At 40.3% G+C, this 18,185-nt stretch overlaps 1 long non-coding RNA gene across 1 annotated transcript; it reads right to left on the minus strand.

Moving 5' to 3' along the window:
- Positions 1-9,874: 9,874 nt before the first annotated feature.
- On the minus strand, positions 9,875-16,095 carry LOC144990410 (uncharacterized). The gene is made up of 3 exons (XR_013654407.1): positions 15,563-16,095; positions 14,214-15,442; positions 9,875-13,171 (listed from the first exon to the last, which is right to left on the minus strand). It is a non-coding gene; the product is annotated as an uncharacterized LOC144990410 (long non-coding RNA).
- Between the last annotated feature and the right edge of the window lie 2,090 nt (positions 16,096-18,185).

Raw genomic sequence — 18,185 nt, forward strand, 5'->3', positions numbered from 1 at the left:
TCTCAGGTACTGCTTCTTGCTCCTGAAACTTCCTTCTCCAGTGCCCGCCTCTTTCATTTTACCTCTTCTACGTTGCCCCCCCCCCCCCCCCCCCCCCCCCCCCCCACATACACACACACACACACACACCGCCACCGTTGGGGTCTTGCTGAATCAGCTCTGGGCCGATCCCCGCAAAACCAACCCGTTCTTCCACCATCCCGAAAATTTGCGTGCGGCCTTGTCCGTTGCGTCGGAGAAGAGAGTTGCCGGTCCCTGCGGTGGTCCTCCAAAGGTGTTCCATCAACAACCTGAAAGTTGGAGGGAGGGGGTGAAACACTCAGCGCCACCAGGGGAATGGAGGCAGTTTTTACAGCACCTTTCCCTCTCCTTCTTGTTTACCTTTTGGTTTAAGGAAAGACTGGCGGGCTCCCTGGTGGCCACCGCCGCGATCAATACTACACAAGAGTTGAATTAGACCTCTGGTGGAGTCTACCTTGAGGGAGGCCAAGTCCGACCTGGAATCCCTTGAACATCTACTTTCTTTCCACCGAGTTAACCAATAACTGAATGAAATGAGAGGGAAAAGAGCAGCTGTCTTTTCAGTTTCTTATCTGTTCTTTTTTTTTTTTTTTTACTCTCTCCTCCACCCTCTCCGTTGCTCCGGGGCACCGCGGACTCTCTGTATCTGTTTTGCCTTAAAAGAGTCGCTTGAGCAGAAGCGAAATGCACAATTAGCAGATATCCAGAAGAAATGGGACACGCCTGTGCAACGGGGGAAAGGCATGCATGTGTAAGCATTCCCTTAATTGAATCATGCCCTCTCGGTGACGTTGAGTCATGAACAAGCAGCACCCAACGACAACGAAAAGTGAGAAATCAATGTTTTGCGTCTAAATCTTTAATATTGGGTGACTCAACTGTGGTGGGATTCTACCAGACGTTGAACTATTTGGCTACATGCGTAAAAGACCACCCAACAATGCTTATCACCCTACGTCCAAAACAGGTAGACAATTGCCCCTGAAATGAGGTCTTACTACCCAAATCCCTCGGATCAATAGGAGCCACTCACCACCCTCTTACACATGACACGTCGCCCCTGAACACCCTACGACCCTACCCTCCCAATCTGACGATCCAACCTGGTAAGGGACCAATTACAACCAACCTGAGGGAATTTGCCAGAGTTCCCCACTTGTCTGGGGCGATCTCTCTGAGGATTACAGGTACTTAGCTCCCATTATGTCTGCTCTATTACCTGCTCCTGCCTCTCAACACAGCCTCCTTTTGTGCCTGGCTGTTTTCACAACAGGCCCTCCCCTTTTGGCACGCGACCCTTTCAATGGGTGTTTCGGTGAAAGGTGTGGATTTCAGAGATGGTGGATAGAGAGCACTTGTGTATTTTTTTTTTTTTTGTTCTCTGGCACACTGCTCTCTGCAGGTGTGCGGTCGGAGGTAAAGCTTTCAATTGACGCTTGATGCTTGTCAGTATTGGCACGGCTCTCTGAGACGCTTCCTGTTTGGCCGTTGGACTGAAAAAAAAAAATAGAGATAGGCCAAAATAAAAAGTGACTTGTTTAAAATATACATGGAAACGATATTAAATCACTGGAGTTGATACAAAAATCTTATTTTGGGAACCAACCTCCAGTGGCCAGTTGAGGCACAGCACCGTCTGGGATGTTTTTTTTAAATCAAATTAAGAAAATGAATAGTAGAACAATGGTTACAAAAATAGAACATTTTACAGCAGAAGGTTAGGAAAACAAATGTTCTTTTAACTGTTAGCCTTGTCAAGATTGCAGTTGTAGAGACAACGGATCAGCTAGTGTTTAAAAAATTTACGAACAAGGTGGAAATATAGTAAAAATATAGTTGGGTCCGCCCACCTGCTGGTCAAAAACACACCTCTATAAATCAGAACAGCTGCTAATAAACAGATTGAAGTTATTATGCATTAAAAAAACAGCAAAAAAGCCAAAAACAGTTTTTAAAGCAATCTTTTTATTGTGTAAAAGTTGAACTTTTAAACATGGAAGCCAATGGAAAAACCTTTTTTGCGAAACCAACCTCTAGTGGCCATTTGAGGTACTGCATCACATTTTGTTTTATTATGTAAATAAATTATCCGACAGAGATTAAGAAAATGTTGGAAGAATTGGTAAAGGTAGACATTAAAAATTTAGTAGGAAAAAACACAGAAAGCTTCGAAGGCAAGCTATATATATTATAAGTTTTATTTTATAAAGAATTAGCTTCTTTTTTATTTAGGAGTTAATAAAAAAAGCTTCTTTTCTAAACCAACCTCCAGTGGCCATTTAAGGTATTGCAACCTCTCTTTTTTATTAATTTAGTAAATAAAATTTGAAGCAATGAATGTGACAAAAAATGAAATAATACTGGAGATCTATTAAATAAAGCTCAAGAAATTGAGCTTTACTCAAGAAAAATGCTGCTATGATCAGATTTAGGGACAGCAAAATGGTAAATGTGGAGGGAATGTCACGTATGTTTGGAAATATCTTGTTTTTGCAGTGACTTTAACTTTACCTCAACGTTTAGGGTCTGCTAATAAATATATTGTAAAGATATTATATGTTGAGCTTTAGGGGGCCATTGGAGGTAGCCCCCCCCCCCCCCCCCCCCCGTTAAGTAAATACATTGTAGTACAGTGACTAAGAAGCTATGGGCTTTTTTTCTCTTATCTTATTTAATATCCCATAATATTAAAAAATTGAGTGGTGGCCATGAACTAATCACAATCCCAGCTGCTTTTGAATATAAAATACGTTATGCATTTAAAATGTAGTTAAAAAAAACATCAACAACGAATAGGCTTTAAACAGTCCCTTTGTAGTGTAAAAGATGTTAAAAAATGACATAAAACATAAAAAATAAAATAAAAGCGACTAATAAAAAACCGGCCACATTTAGTGATGGTGATGGGGGAGGGGATTTAAAAAAAATTATTTTGGTGCTAAAGTTGTTCAGATTCTGTGTCACAATAGTGTTTAAATGACAAATTTTCCTTTCTTTCTTCTTCCAATTAGCTTGTCATCAATGTCGTACCTAAGGACGTTGTTTGACTAGAAGGGGTTCGGGTTCTACATCGCAAAAAATTAACCTGAAAATTGCAGGGCAATTATCGTAAATGAAGAGTCAGATAACGATGGTTCTCTGACATGGAAATTGGCTAAATGTTGCTTCAAACTGAATAGACAGGTGCCACGAAACGTGCTCCCTAGACTCAACAAGGAGCGTTAACTAGGGCCTTTGATGGCTCTTTTTTTTAAATTTTAATCATTCCTATTGTACAAAAAAAAAAAAAGAAGAACAAACCAAAGCTGTCGTTTGTAGCGCGATAGCTTTTGGGTAGAGTTGTTTATGGTAATAAAACCACTTTGTGTGTCGGTACGGGCAAACATTTCAATTCAAGGTGTACTTTTTTTCGCAGCCTGAAGCAAATGTATGCATACTTACCCCTCGTGTGTGTCAACACACCTGTACTGCTCCCCCCCCCCCCCCCCCATCACCATGTACAAATTATCTCCCCGTTCCCATCCACACCTTTGCTCTCCGGCTCGCATAAACAGTCAGCCGGCGCGCGCGCTGGAACGCACAGCTCCCTGACGAGAGGTAAGCCGATCTCTCTGACAGACAGACAGACAGACAGACGGCTGGCAGCTTGGAGAGCCGAGGGCGCTGAGAAGGTAATTACCCGTGACAGACGTACCTGTGTAGGTTTCACCTCCTCCCCGCCTCGCTGCAACCCGCACTTATCACAGTTACCACCGCGCCGCCGCCGCTCAAGGGCTTTAATTGGAAGATTAAGGTGTTTTAGAAATCGATTTCATGTCGGCGCCGCTTAACTCCGTGGTGTAGGGTCCTTCTCCTGCCACTAGGGGCGCTGCACTTTCTTTTTATTGCAATTTCTAGATAGAGTTTCATTTTTTTTGCCCCTTGGCAAGGATAAAAGTTAAAGAAAAATGTACTTTGTGAGGTAAAGGTGTGTTTCAAAGGGAATTTTTAAAGTTTTTTAAGAAATCACAATTATTTGATTTTTAAAAATGATCACGAACGTTAACTCCATATATTTGAATAGAAAAACAAAAACCAAATTTTTGTACATTATGAGCCTTGTACAACATCCTTTACAAAGTGTCTCCAGAGCAACGGAGGTGGAAACAATTTAATGACATCAGTCATTAAATTAGAAGGTGTAGACATGACCTTTGACCTTTACAGAGGGTGCCAATTGCCCCTAAAGTGCATCATTGCAATATACAGTATGTGATGCGCTTTTTAGTACGAAACTTTGCAAATTAAATTTTAAATTACAAACATTTAAAGTTTGAGATAGTAAGACTTCTTTTTTTTTTAAATAACATCAAAGTTGAAATTTTAAAGACGGTCATGGCTAAAATCATCGATATTAACAAAACCCACAATTCAAGCCTTCACATACATTTTTTTTGTATGTCATAATAAAGCTTTGTTACGTCCTTTACAAATTGCATCCATGGTAACCGTCAAATTTAGACTGAGCGGCGCTTCTTCTTCTGGGGTGCTTTAGTATTAAAAGCTAAAACACACACCTGCAGCGCCCTCTAGTGGTTGATGCTATTCACTGTTTAAGAAATAACATACAAGTCATACCTATAAGTCGCACCCTCAGCCAAACTTAAAAAAAAACACACAAAAAAGGCGATTAAATACGGTTTAAATCTGATAGACGACATTTAGGTTTTGTATAAAAGTTGTTTTGGACATACCCTCTGTTTGTTACAAACCTGCCTTACAGGATATTGAAGAAAACGCAAACAAACAAACAAACAAACAAAAAGCTGCTGCATTCCTGGAAACCACACTTTTGGACCAAATCAATATTTGCACATTTAAACAGTGTAGAAAATCCGACGACCCACCTACCGCTTTGTCTACATAGCGTTAAGAATTTCATTTCTCTTTTAGCCAGGTGTTACGGCATCCCTTGGGTCACATATTGCCAAGAATCAACAACCTGTTATAAACATCGCAAATCACAACCATCTGGCACCAGGCCACAAAAATAGACTCCAAAGTAACAATTAGTAGTTTCTGAAGCCAAGGACCAGACAACAACCCACCTGATTTCCATTCCCTCCATTCTGTCCCCCTCCCCCCGCCATCCTCTCACGTCCTCATCAGGACGCTATCAATAGCCAGACACCTGTTTCCTGCGAACGCTAGCAAGGGCCTCTATGGCTGCACCTGTATGTGCTTACACAAGAGCCTCGAGAGGAGCGTTTATGCGGATGGGACTGCAGGGCTGATATCAGGCTCCGCTAATGCAATCACAGGAAGGACAGGGAGCACTTGACGAGCGCGAGGCGAGCCAACGGTGGGGTGAATTAACTCGAATCAAGTCAGGATGTCGATTTTCAAAAGACGCTCCAACGGGGGAATCTTTAGACCCCTTAAATGACTATTCAGATGATTGAAATGATTGGTGCGCGTGCAATCTTTGGGGGGGAAAGTAGCTGCGAAAGAACAACGAAAACTACTACGAGGAGTTTTCTAAGGATTTTTAATTGTCCAGCTGCCGATCGTTCCATGCAGGAGTAGGCTCTTGTGTGTTTGGAAACAAATGCCTGCTTTTTTGAAGTCGGTTCCGCCGCTATTTCGTCTCCGACTTCGGAGAGACACGTGCGCCACAACAAGCAAATATAATGACAAGAAAGGCAGCCCCTCGTTCAGTCATGTAGTCCTTCACACAGTCATCCATTAACCTCAAGGCTACAGACACACGGCAGAGGAAGAAACTGCAGAGTCAAGCATGGAAGGGCAGGTGATTAATGCCGATGGCGTGTTTCCCTGTTCGTGGCCAAAGTGTTATTGATTTGATTTTGGAGGGGCGAGAAAAGGTTAGGCTACGGTTTGAGGTTGCCAGAATGTGATGGGAGGAGTAATGACCCCTCCCCGCTCAGTAGAAGCCACCGAAGCGGTCAACCAGGAAATGGAAACAATCCCCCCAGCAAAGCGCCGAGTGGCTTTCTGTTCTTTACACCACCGGTATGTGTGAAGTGGACGTTCGGCGGCTATTGAGTGCCACGTGGCCCTGCACAGAACGGCTGTTGTCGGGTTGAGATGGTTAAGATGTGGTGTGAAGTATGAGCTTGGCGCGGCAGAGGAATTCAATACTTCAAAGGAGTATTTCACTTTGGGAGATGGGTTGAAATATTTGGCACAAATGAGGTCCGTGACCTTTTGCTTCAGTTAAGCTATTGGCGAACCAAACATCCAAAAAATTTAAAATGTTGTGATAAAACAAGTTCAATGTTCACAAAGCCAGAATACGATAGTATAAATCTATTATTGCATTGGTACAGTAGAGAGGAGAGTTAGCAATATTTACAACAACAGTTTAAAACAAAACAACGTAATGTTATTTCCTAGCTTAAATTGGATTTTTGGTCAAATTCTGATGTTAAATTTAGTTTCCTGAAGTGCAAGTTTTAGCTCATTCGGTTAACCAAAAATCCAACATGGCCGCCATCTTAAAATTTGCATTCTTCAAAATTCTGTGCATTTTATTATTCTACAATGTCAGCATTTACTTGGCACGATTTACATTTCATGATTGGTTTACATTAAAGACGTTAGATTAAAGTTTTTCTCTGTAAAGCCAGTGGTTTTAGCCCCTGTTAGCATTTATTTACAACAACACACTTTTCTTTTGGTTAGCACCACATCCAATGCTTAAAAAAATCTGTGTTTTGTTGGCTTTGATGTTAAATTAAATTAGATTTAGTTGAAAAGTTGAATTATGGATAAAATTCTGAAGTTGTTCATCAAGCTAGGTTTTTTTATTTTTTTTGTTTATCTCTCTGGGACGGGAATTAAGGGACGTAAAAAAAAGGAGGCCATTTGTGTTTTTTTTTTCCATTTTTTATCACGAAACAAGTTTGATTTTCAAAAATGTTATTTCATTTTGCTAAAAAAATTTTTTTAATTTAGATATTTAGATATTCAATTTTATGAAGTAGTGAAGTAGTGATTTGAGCGACAGTTATGTAATTTGAAGGGGATGTGTATATTTAATATACATATTAGACATCGGTGGTACATGTGTGAAACGTCTGTCAGACACACGTGAAACAGTCGTGGAAAGCCACGGTGTGTATGCGTCTCGCAGAAATGGATAAAGATTGACATAATCTTTCCGTATAAATTACATTAAATATGGGTAGAGGCGTCGGACATCTGCGCACATCGGCGAATGAGGAACAAAAGAAAGATGTGAATTACATATATCACGCATGTATCACTAAAGACAGAAATTTCATACTTGGAAAATGCACAAAACTTACTTAGTGGCAGCGTGAGACAGCCTCAACAATCTATTTACCTGGAATGAAAGCTGATTTTTTTTTTTTTACAACAATTTACACAATTTGAGTGTGATATAATGAATATCTTGTAAATCAAAAATACATAAATGTTATATACATATATATATATATATATATATATATATATATATATATATATATATATATATATATATATATATATAAAAAAATATGGGGCAAAACTTGAATTATCTGAATTTTTTTGTATTTTACCTCTATGTAAAATTGAAGGTACAATTATTTCACCTTTTATTTTGACGCCAATAGAAGCTCAGGACTCACTGAAATGAAACAACTCTACGGAAAAAAAAAATCACGAAAAGCCATAAGTGAGATTCATCCAAAACAGGGTAAGACATGTTCCCTCGTACATCAGGTACGTGACAAGATCACACTCCCCGAGTGGAGTTAATTTTCATCCCCCTCCCCACACGCCCGCCATTTCTCCATACTCCTGTCATTTTCAAAGAAAAAGGTGGCGTAGCCATATGACTGTAATTAACAACTGACAAAAATATCCCCTCCCTTCACACGAGGTGGGAAATCACAAAAGCTGGATATATTTTCTCATTAATTCCCCGGTTCTGCTCCCTTTTATGCTCTGAAAACGCCTGCCTGTTGACACACAGGTTGGCTGTGCTCGCATATTTTCGAGTGTTTTAACTGTCGGGAACCGTCATCATTGCGACTTTAAGTGTGATTTCTAATGTAATCAGGATACATGTGACTGTAAATTAGACTGCTAACATTCGGAGGGACTCTCTTTTTATTTTTTACTTCAAAAGTCGTCCAGACAAGATTGAGACAATTAATCGTGAGTGGACTGATGGGAAACAATGTGTTGTAAAATCACTTTTTTCATGGCGATAAAACCTATGTTTTCATAGGTTTTATCGTGAAAGGGACTTATATATATTATACTTATATATTTCGAGATATATTTCGAGATGAGTCGACACCGCTTACGACACACCGTCCCTTTACACTCGAGGCCTGGATTTGGGGACCACTGGTATACACCATTATTGCAAATCTTAGCTTAGCGCCATTATGTTTCACTTAGCTAACATAATATTGCCAACTATCATGACATCGTTAGTAAAGTGCGACATATTGTCTTTGCACCATTATGGGAGAAGCTGCTTTGCTCTGCTTCAGAATAATTTGATAGAATAAACGGTCAATGAGTTACGATAACGACGTAAACCCGCTTTTTTTTCGCACTTCTGCTAGCAATTTTAAGGCAAAATGTTGAATTCCTTATTATTAGGAGGTTGCGAAATATTCTTTCAAACAGCTATGCCACTTTTGAACGCTAGTTGCCAGTTTGAAATGAAGCGCAACTTCTCAAATCGTAAAGTCACGGGTTTTGCCAATTGGACACCGCAAGAAAATGCTATGCTAATGTTTCATGCGGGTTGCCATTTTGAAATAGAGCAAAGCGTTCATCATCACTATTTTGTTATATAACAGCCATCCTTAAAGTTCAAAATTTTACATAGTGTCTAATTTGAAAAACCTAATCCTGGAGGGGAAAAAAAGAGAAACTCTTTGAAATCTTGGTAAGTAATGGTCATCCCAAAATTGCCTGAATAAATACAATTCCTAATTTTACGTAAGCTTTTAATTTAAAAAAAAAAAAACGTAATACTGGAAGAGAAAAAACGAGAAACTCTTAATTTTTGGTTCGTAACGGTCATCTGTACGTTGTCCAAATCTGTAAAATTCCTAATTTTGTCATTTTTAAAAGAAAAAACAAATAATGGAGGAAAAAAGAGAACCTCATTGAGGGTTTGGTACGTCATCCCTATGTTACGCATTTGGTAAAATTCGGAATTTTATGCAATTTTTAAAGCAAAAAAATAAAAAATACTTATAATGGGGAAAAAAAAAGATAATTCTTTGGAGTTTTGATACACAGCTACCATCCCCACATTGTCAAAATCTGTAAAATTCCACATTTTCCTTGACGCCAAGCTTTTGTTTGTGGTGCGTAGCAGCTTATAGGTGGTGGTGGTTGGGTGGGGGTCCTTTGGCACGGCCGGTTGTCCTCTTTTTGCTAAGTTGTCGCTCATCCTCTCGCTGGTGGAATTATATAAAGATTAGTCGACTAGATGCTACCTGAGTCCGTCCCCATTTTCTGTTTATCTTTTGGCTGAACCGTCAATATCCTTACATTAAGCTTCAAAATCCCTCATTTTAATCCTTAAAATGCCCCACTTTTTCTTTTTTTCCCATTTTGGCCTCTTAGCTGTGTTGCATCTGACCAAGGGTGGGGGTGGGGTGGGGGGGGATAGGTGTCTGCATATTCAAGAGCCACCAAAATGTGTGGAGCAGGTGGCGCACAATGCACCCTTGTTGTTATTTGGTGTGTCCAGTCAAGATGGCCGATTTCGTAATGTGCTCAAATGGCGTGGAACGGAGAGGAGCCCTCTTGAGAACTGCCAAGGACTGTGTGCACCCCCCCCCCCCCCACCCCGTGAGCCGGGGAGGAGCGGCAGACGGAAACCCAGACCCGGGGAAGGACGAAGAAAGAAATGTATACGCCTGCTTTAAAGTCATACGCAAAACTTTCCAAATCCAATGTCTGGACGTCAACACGACCATGTGGTGCTTTTTCTGTTTTTCTTTCTTTTTCGTTTGAACATTTTGTCTGAGCAGCAGATGTCCTGTTTGTCTGCAATTATCTTCACGTGGATGACTGTACAACATGAACTCAAAGTTTCCTCCACCGGCTCCGAACTAACGGCCTCCCTTTCTCTTTTTCTTTGCACATGTGTGTGTAGAAGTGTGTCCTTGTGCCGCTTTCATTCCTCTACGCCGCCGCCACCCCTCCTCCTGTCTCCTGTTTTTTTTCTCTCTTGCGTGTCTGCGAGTGCTGAACAATTGGATGCACAGGTGGTCGGTCCACTTCTCTTCTTCCAAGTGTTAGATTTCATTACAAACAGTGCTGGAGGTGGGTCGTCTGTGTGTGTGCGGTGGCGTTGGTGGGTCCTTTTTTGACATCTGTGGGCTTATTTGAATGGGCGGATGAGACACGAATCCCTGCAGAGTTCTTCCACGCTGCAGGGAGACCTCGCCAAGACACTGACAGGACGGGGACTGTCGGGTTTATGGGTTTAGGTAAAATCCCGATTTTATCATCTTTTATCCTCCATGTACGTTAAGCATCCATAAACAATCCCATTGTCAATTAAGTCGAAAAAAAATCAAGCTTTTCCATTCAAATATTGAGTCTATTAAAGTGTTTATTAAACTGCTAAGCTAATTAACCCAAGAATGTAACGTTTTTCTCATCGAACCTGCCATAATCTGAGTTAGTGTCTAATATTCTGCTTAGTGTATTCATTTGTTACACCAAATAAAGTTTTATTGAATCCTGAAAAAAAAAAATAAACAAGACAAGACAAATTTTGCGAGAACAAAGGGTTTAAAAGCTAAGCAGCACAATAAATGTTGATAAATTGGTTCAAACCTTTTCCATAAAAATAAAATAATATAATTGAGCTCACACACAAAAACAGCTAATGTTTGATATGCTAATTATTAGCATTAACGGCTGGGAAACAGAACAAGTAACATAAAACAAAACAACAACTACTAACAGTTTAATTTGCTTGTTTTTGGATAAAATTAATTTCGACAAATTGGGTCTTCAGTTTTTGTATTTCTTTACATTAAACGAGATGTCTAGTAGTTTTAAGGCTAACATTAAGCTAAGCCATCTGCTAAAGGCAGTGCATGCTAAAAAATGTGGTTGTGTTAAAATAAATAAATATGTTGAAAAAAGGATTTTTGATTCCATTTTTACTAATATTCATAGGTGGGAAACATCAGACACCTCAGATAACAACAAAAAAAACAACTAATGCTAAATATGCTAATTATGAGCATAAACAGGTGGGAAACATTAGAAAAATTCCAGGAAAACTATGTGGAGCACCATTTACATGTTTTTTTATCAATACAATATCTCAGAAGAAACTTTTTTCTTCTTCTAGAAATCTGGTTTTGGTTTTAATTATATATTTATTTTTCGGTATTTTGTTTACCTAAATAAAATGTCTAGTAGCTTCAAGGCTAATGTTAAGCAAAGCCATTCGCTAAAGTTAGTGGATGACAACAAATGCTAACAACTTTAGATATATACAAATGACAAAAGTTTAAACAATTACTGTGTCTGAACCTTTACCGTAACCCTTGTGCTATCCTAGGCACTTTAACGTTGGAAGTTGGGTCATCTAGACCCACTAGACAGTGCACTGAACCTTTTTTCTTCATCGATTTGTGATCTTCACTGGTGTCCATGGATTACATGAAATCTTTCCACCTTTATCCACCTTTGTCATGGTAGGGAGAACACGTCAATGGAAGGAATCGGGTCATGTTCAAACGCAATGCATCGTCGTCTATATCTGCCAATCTAGTGAGCATCGATGCACACTGGTTTATCGCAGAGACTTCTGGGAAATTTCTAGGGGCAATTGATTTTTGATTTGGAAATTGCAGATTTGGACAGCACTACAAAATGGCGAACGCCCTACATAGTGAGTAGTGAAGGAATTTGAACATTGCCAAAGACCATTTAAATCAGCAACAATTAGCCAACTAGCATATTTATATTTTGTTGAACTTTTAAAAAGTTATTAATAGTAACTAGAACTAATGTATTTTTTAAATGACTATTTTAACATAATTAGAATAAAGAAAGTCTGACCTTAATCTGGGATTTGTGAGGCAAAGTTTAGCTAAGCTGTACTTGAGTGGGTGTTAGCCACTTTCTGTTTTGGTTACAGTGTTGAATCCTTTCTGGCTTTGGTCAAATGTTAATGTTTCATTTATCTAGACTGAGAAGAAAACCTGGACTTTTTGATGGGAAACCTTTTTCATATCTTTATTGAAGCAACCTTACTGACAGGTTTGCAGGCTAATGGGCGGGTTATTCTTTGTAACTGAAAAAGACGTTCAAAAATGTCCGATTAGTTAGAACAAAGTAAAGTTTTATCGAGTCCACCTAAACGTCCATCAAGCTATTAATCATAAAACAAGCCACCCATATAGAATTTTGAGTTCTGAAACAATCGGTTATTGTAACAATAAAAATCTTCTTTTTTTCTTCTAAATAGAAAATATAAATATGCATTTTGTTTGTTTTTAGGGTAAAATCAACTTTTTCATCATCAGAGTCAACAGGATATTGTTTTCTTTTGAAGCCAGCATCCAGTGGGCATTTGAGGAACTACAACTTTTGTTACTTTTGGTTTTCCTTCAAATTACAGGTGGTTGAATGGAGTTTGTTCAAAACACAATAAGCTGAAAGCCAGCAACAACTGGCTTCACAGCGTTCCCTCGCTATATCACAGTTCACCTTTTATGGTCTCTTGATCCACGTTTTTTTTTTCTAGTACAATTTTGCTGTCTTTTTTTTGTCTCTGTCTCTCTACAGTCAAGTGTGTTTTGTATCCTGATTGGCTGTTGACCATGTAAACGGAACACTGTGCATCAACTGCTACGGTGTTATCAGATGGAGAGGTTTAGATTTTGAATTTGAGGGCAACAATTGCTTTGTGTGGATGGACATCATTTTTCTGTTATTCGGTTTTTGCCGGTTTAGCTCGTGCTGGTTTGCGGCGCCTTCCGTCCGTGAAACCAGGGTTCGAATCCGGGCTGCTCCCTGTTCCCTTCTCTACTTCTGTGCCGCTCCCAAGCCCGGTTGCTTTGAGAAGGTTGCGTCAGGAAGGGCATCCGGCGTCAAACCTCGCCAAGTTTACCATGCGACTCGTTCGCTGTGGTGACCCCTGATGGGAAAAGCCGAAAGAGAAAGAAGAAGAGTTAGATTTGCTTTCCTGGTATCCCCCCCCTTTTTTTGGGTGGGGTCAGGCAGTTTTTATATTACTTTTAGAGTAGTAAACTGTGATTCTATTTGGCAACGCTGGTCTGCTCAGTTTGTCATATTTACATAAATCTTTGATGGCAATCAGATCTTTGTTTTTATTCTATCACACTGGAATTGTTTTTCTACACGAAAGTGTGAAAACGTTCATGTCTGCCTGAGAAAGGTTTATAAAGCGTGTAGTGAGGGCTTTTAAAGCCCGTGTAATCCTACGTCTTGGGGTATTTATGGAACGTAACCCCCCCACGATAAACAAGGAAACACTTGACATTTCTATCAGCCTGCTAACCAACCAATGAAGAGGCAACCCAACCAAATATATATAAAAATATATAAAATATATATATATATATATATATATATATATATATATATATATATATATATATATATATAAAAGCAGGAGCAGTACTGATCAATAGGTCAAATATTGAAATATTAATAAAACACTAAACAATAAAATACTAGTTTAAATATTAGTTTAATAATCAAATATATTACAGAGAAAGAAATGATGAAGAGAAGATAAACAAAATGTTATACGTGATGCTAACTTACCTGATTAGCAAAAAATAAAGAAATATAAACTTTATGTAAGTAACAGAAATAATGTTTGGTTTAATATTTTAAAAATAATAGTTTATTGACCAGGAAAAGTTTGAGAGTTGCTTGATAACAATTTGAAACGTGTTGGAACCAGAGCTCACTTGGAATGACCACATGTCAATTTCAGTGGTACGCTCCGGTCCGGTTTAGAATGGTCCTGGAAATCAAGGCGAGGGTTTTGCACTCAAAGTTGGACCGTCACGGCGCATGCGGGTGAAGTTAACAACAACCACTTGGCTTTTGGTACTGTGTTATACAAAGCATTTAATGTTTTTTGAGAGGAGAAAAAGGAAAAAGAGGAATAATGCTGCTTTCCTGGCGTTTTCTGTTGTCGTACTGACCTTCAGCCAATCTACGGGTTTCATCATGTGATGATGGTCATTCCGTCCTAAACGGTCCGTTCCATTTTTTTTATGGACCTACAACCAATCGGGGCCAAACAATAGCACAGTTCAGTCCAGCTTAATGGGTCCATTTTATAGTGTAAATGCTCAAAACACCGTACCACTCAGTGGAAACCAGGCTATATTGAATTATCGTATTTTCACGACCATAGCTCACACTGCGTTATAGGGCGGAGTTTCAGCTATGGGTGTTTTTTTTTCCCTCTGTATTCAACAAATTCAAAAGGCGCACCAGGTTTTAAGGCGCGAGCATGTTAACACATTTCAGTAAAACATGCATGCTAGTGTGTGCTTAAAAAAAGGGAGCGGGAGCAAAACTGAGTTGGTTGTGATTTATTTTTTTATTTTTTCAGTCATCAATCAGAATCCAAAAAATCCATCAAAGTCTTCATCTTCTGTATCTGAAATGAACAGGTGGGTTAAATTTCTACCAAATACGCCGGGTTCCCTTTGGTCATCGTCAGAGTCCGTCTCGTTGCCGTGCGGCTCCTCGTAAATGATGGCGGCTTTAGCGAAAGCTCCAAGAACAGTTCAAGCAGACACGCTAGCCCAAACATCTACAAACCATTCAAAAAGTGTGGCGTAACTCGCCCGCCACTGCCTCCCATTCTTAAGACTTAGTAAAAGGAGCGGAAGATGCGCAGCTTTTGATTGTAATGCGCTGGAAGTTGCTGCGCTACCGAAGTCCTCGCCCGGATGGATAGATGCCATCGTTTGATCAAACGAAAGCACCAAGACGGTCCTCCTTGAAAATGTTCCTCCCTTCAGTGGAATGGTGACTGTAGAGACGTTTCTCCCAGCTGTTCTCTGATCGTTCATCCATCGCTTGAGTCGGTCTTTCAACTCGGGCCACCTCGCCTGGTCTTCTTGACTTGTCGGAGTTCGTTTTTCCACCATAGGGCATTTTGGAGAAAATTTAAGACTTTTAATTGCGCCCTATAGTCCTGAAAATACGGCACAAAAAATTTCTAACTATAAGTTTTAGCTGTATCAAAATCTAATTATCCCAATATTGGCAATAAAAGTTGCAACCTAATTGAACGTTTTCTGTCAATTTTTTTTTAAATAAAAGGATGCTGTTTTGTTGTGTGTTTACCTTGTTAGGCCCACACAAGGTTCCCATACTCTCAAAGAGGAGCGGGAACAATGACGCCTTTGAAACGAAGCTACAAAGAGAAGCACAAGACATGAAATAGATGCCAGTGAGAGCACATGAAAAACACACGAGGACAACACACTGGCAATCAAAGGCCCTACACACAAAATAAAACAAAACAAAAACGCACCTACTACACACCATCGCTGCTGCTCCTCGCACACAACAAGAACGGAGCAGCCACCACTTCGAAATGCGCCCTGACATCGCTTGTCACACAGTCGGAGGCCTTGATCAGGATTTGCTCCCAGGACCTCCTACTCAGCACACACAAACACACACATACACAAACACAAACATATAAGAGATCCCGGAATGGGGGTTAAAAAACCTCCCAGCCATGTTGGAGGAAAAGGGTAAACCCGGCAACATCTGCAGTCTCCGTTGTTGATAGCGCGGCTGCCAGCTTGGAGTCAGATCACAGGGCTGGAGATGCTACAGTCTGGGCTCTACCTCTTGGCCAACCCCCCCACCCCCACCCCCCACCATCCTCAGATCCGCACTTCCAAACCTCCTAGCTACCACCTGTTAGTTCGTTTGCGGAAAAAGGGACACCGTCAAACTCCTTCTTGTTCACGGGCATCCCTCTCTTCCTCGGCGTTCAAGCCCCTCTCGGAGCTTCGGAACACCCACGACAGAGTTGTTCCGGACTTGGAAAGGGTCCGGGGCAATTTTTCTCCACCCTCCCCCCCCCCCCTCCCTTTCCAATCTTCCCCCTGAGTTGCAGCTTTGAAGTGAGAAGACTGGAGTCACAAATCCATGTCCATTTACAATCAGAGAGAGCATCCCCCAAGTCGGCGCTTGGCAAAGCCCCACATGGCTAACGATTTGAGATCCTTTAATTAGGCCAAAATGTGTCTAAAGATGCAGTCGCGCCCCTGGTCTTCCTGAGCTTCCCATGCTAAAGAGATAAACAGGGTAAATTTCTGTGTCACAGATATTTTAGAGGAATATTTTTCTATCGTTTCATGTCTTTAGGCGCTGGGAAATTCTATGCCACGGGGGCCACGGGTAGGCGTGGTTTGCGTCTGTTTTCTGCCAGTCTCATTGGTCAAAATGCTTTGATACAGTCTCAGCTGATGATTAGATGTTCTGAGATCCATTTTTATTTAACTCCACCATTTATAAACCATTACTGTGGAGAAGCAACAGATGTTTAAAGCAAAGTAGCGTTAAAATAACCTAAATTGGAGGCATAGGCTTCACTCAATTAGACAGTTTGATATATCGCAATAACAGGACACCCCTCCCACCCCCCCACAGAAATGATCTACCTTTGCAGGGCCGCCCTTGGACGATGGGGTCTAGTCTATTTGGCCAAAATGCTCAGTGAATCCAAGGTTTACTACTGATTATGTATCCTTGAAACAGGAGGGCAAGTAGACCAATGTGAGTGAGTTCTGAACCTTCATCCTTAGTTTAACCTAACCCTAACCCTCTTCCTGGCCCTAATCCGTACTCTAAGCCTAGCTCTAAATGTAATTGTGGCCCTAACTCTGACCATAAACGTAATCTAGGTTAGGATTCAGTTCAGGTTGGGGGTAGAAGCCAAAAATCAAACTTGGTACGGGTTAGAGTTGGGTTAAACTTAGCAACCCCCCACCCCTCAACACACATACTTCCCACCCCTGGACGGGGCTATGGTTAAAGCCAGGATTACATCTAGAGCTAGGATTACATTTAGGGTTAAGGCCAGGTTAAGGTTTAAGGGGCCACAGAGTTAGGGCCACGATTACATTAAAGGCCAGGAATATGTTGTGTGGGCAGGGTTAGTACAAGAACCCAGGGAGAGTAACTCTAAGCAATGAATGCATATAAAAATAGGAATGCATGCGAAATAAATACATTTAAAAAAACAAACAAACAAATAAATAAATAAATAAATAAAAGGGATCAAGAGAATTTTATTCATTTAATATTCCTACTATAAAAAATCATATCAAACATAAATAATACAAAAATCGATTCAGAAACTTGACTATAGTGTGCACTAACCTTGCCACCTTTTGAAAGGTGGGTTCCAAATATTGAATTTGCTTTAATCTAATCTTGGTCTTAACCCTAACCCTAACCCTAACCCTAACCTTAACCCTGGTTGCCACACCCAAACCAAGGGGCATTTTAAAAAACAAACATGTTAGCTACTGCAAATCAGAGCGTCCTATTATTTCTAAAGCCAAGACTGGAAACCTTGGAAGATGAATGTATCGTTCATGTGTAGTGGGTTGGAAGGGGGTTGGATTCTGGACATTGGGGTAGCCAATGCGTGACAATCCCATAATTGTCTTCATTCACCTAAAATGACAGTCTTTTATGATATCTTATGAAAAAAAATGTGTCTGTATGTCAGTTTAAATGTCACAAACTTTGAATTTATGGCAATAGTGCTTAGAACTAGTGGTTCCTTTGTCCTCCCAACAAATAAGTGCACCAAGTTGCTTCTACTCCACAAATTACGATCTTCCATCCATGTGGATTTCCAGCCATAGATAGCCCACTTTTTCGTGTCAACATTGATTTTTCTCTCCTTTCAATAAAGAAGTGGTTGCTTCAAAGGCCCCTGTTTGCCCAAAGCAAGCTTGAAATTCTCTTCTTTCAAAGTGCGGTTCCTTCTTTGTAGTTCTGCTCCCGCGTGTCATCTGGAAGAAAGGGAAAAAGCTCCAAACGTACCCAAGGTAGCTTCTGAGATCCCTCCCATGTAGGTGTGTGAAGTTTGGATGGTAGTGTCCAACTTGGAATCGATACCATCCCAC

Source organism: Oryzias latipes, chromosome 2 (assembly GCF_053564925.1).
Source record: "Oryzias latipes strain Hd-rR chromosome 2, Olatipes_Hd-rR_3.1".
NCBI classification, from domain to species: Eukaryota; Metazoa; Chordata; class Actinopteri; order Beloniformes; family Adrianichthyidae; genus Oryzias; species Oryzias latipes.